The 2,208-nt window shown below is 39.3% G+C and overlaps 1 pseudogene; it reads left to right on the forward strand.

The window, feature by feature from the left end:
• The first annotated feature begins 669 nt into the window (after window positions 1–669).
• On the forward strand, window positions 670–1,847 carry LOC129080690 (G2/mitotic-specific cyclin-B1-like; annotated as a pseudogene).
• The last annotated feature ends 361 nt before the right edge of the window (window positions 1,848–2,208 follow it).

Here is a 2,208-nt window from a genome sequence, read left to right on the forward strand (position 1 = left end):
ATAAAACTTACATGATCATCTCAAATATTTTTTATGCTTAAAAACTCTCAACAAATTAAAACTTGTCAGAACAATAAAAGCATATTTTTTTAAAAAAAGACCCACAGTTTGTATCATACTCAATAATAAAAACTGAAAGTTTTCCTTTATGATCTAGAACAAAGCAAAGATTCCCAAATTTGCCACTGCTATTCAGCACACTTATTGGAAGTCCCAGCCAGAGTAACTTAGGCAAGAAATAAAAGACACCGAAATAAAGAAGTAAAACTATCTGTCTTTTGCAGATGATATGTTCTTATATGTAGAAAGCCTTAGAGGCTGAACCAAAAATGTCATTAGAATTAATAAATTTAATAAAGTTACCAGGTACAAAAATCAATATATAAAAATCAGTTGCATTTTTATATACAACAATGTATTATCCAAAACCAAATTACAAAAACAATTCTATTTACAAATAGCACCAAACAATAAAATATTAATTATAAAGTTAACTAAGAATGGGAAAGATTTGTACACTGAAAGCCATAAAACACTAATGAAAGGAATTAAGGCAGCCTGCTGCAAAGGGACGGTTGGTGATCTGTCTTGGATTCAGGTCCCCGGCTTGTCCGGGGTTCCCATTTTCTGCTTCTCCCCAGTGGGCCGCTGCCAGGGGAAGAGGAAGTCATGGGGCTCGCGGTCACCAGGAACATGAGAATTAATGCTGAAAATAAGGTGAAGATCAGTATCGCAGGCCAAAGCGCATGCCTGTAGCCACTGCAGCAGCCTCCAAGGCCAGACTGCGGCCAAGGACAGCACTTGGAGACATCGGAAACAACGTCAGTGAACAGCCACACGTCAAATTGCCTCTGAAAAAGGAGGCAAAACCTCTAACTGCTGGAAAAGTTATTGCTAAAAAGCTATCAAAACCTCTGGAAAAGGCAGTCAGGCCTGAGCCTGTGCCTGTACTGGAACCGACGCCAGCGCTGGCACCAGAACCTAAGTCTGTTAAAGAAGAAAAACTTTCGCCCTCGCCTGTTCTGGTTCACAGTCCCTCTCCAAGCCCAACGGAAACATCTGGCTGTGCCCCTGCAGAATATCTGTGTCGGGCTTTCTCTGATGTAATTCTTGCAGTGAATGATGTGGATGCAAAAGATGGAGCTGATCCAAACCGTTGTAGTTACTATGTGAAAGATATCCATACTTATCTGAGACAACTTGAGGAAGAGCAAGCAGTCAGTCCAAAATTCCTTCTGGGTCATGAAGTCACTGGAAACACAAAAGCCATCTTCTCTGATAGCTGGTTGGTGTCCCTGCCATGTTTATTGTGAGCAAATATGAAGAAAAGTACCCTCCAGACACTGGTGGCTTTGTCTTTGTGCCCGACAAACCTTAACACTAGGCTCCAAATCAGACAGATGAAAATGAAGACTGCGAGCTTTAGACCTTAGTCTGGGTCACCCTGTACCTCTGCATTTCCTTTGGAGAACATCTAAGATTGGAGAGGTTGATGTGGAACAACATCCTTTGGCCAAATGCCTGATGGAACTAAGTATGTTAGCCTACGATAGGGTGCACTTTCCTCCTTCCCAGACTGCAGCAGGAGCTTTTTGTTTAGCACTGAAAATCCTTGATAATGGTGAATGGACACCAGTTGTACAGCTCACCTGTCATGCACTAAAGAATCCTCTCTTATTGTTATGCATCACCTTGCTAAGAATATAGTTATGGTGAATCATGGGCTTACAAAACACATGGCTATCAAGAGCAAGTATGCCACGTCTAAGCATGCTAAGATCAGCACTCTACCACAGCTGCATTCTGTACTAGTTCAAGATTTAGCCAAGGCTTTGGCAAAGGTATAACTTGTAAGCCTGAGTTGGAGTACTGGAATATCTGCAGATACAATTGGCACCAAATGCTAGCTGTATATATTATGTTACATATACTTACTTTTAATAAAGCTATGGTCCTTTTTAAAAAAAATAAATTAAGGCAGACACAAATAAATAGAAAGGCATGTCAGGTTCATAGATTAGAAGAATTAATATTGTTAAAAATGTCCATATGACCCAAAATCATCTACAGATTCAATGCAATCTCTATCAAAAACCAAATGGAACTTTTTTACAAAAAAAAATAGAAAAAATCTAAAATTCATATGAAATCATAGAAGATCCTATATAGCTCAAGAGATCTGAAATGAGAACATAGGTAAAGGAATCA

The sequence above is a fragment of the Pteronotus mesoamericanus genome, unplaced genomic scaffold (assembly GCF_021234165.1).
Source record: "Pteronotus mesoamericanus isolate MK-2021 breed Mesoamerican mustached bat unplaced genomic scaffold, CSHL_Meso_final contig_90, whole genome shotgun sequence".
Lineage (NCBI taxonomy): Eukaryota > Metazoa > Chordata > Mammalia > Chiroptera > Mormoopidae > Pteronotus > Pteronotus mesoamericanus.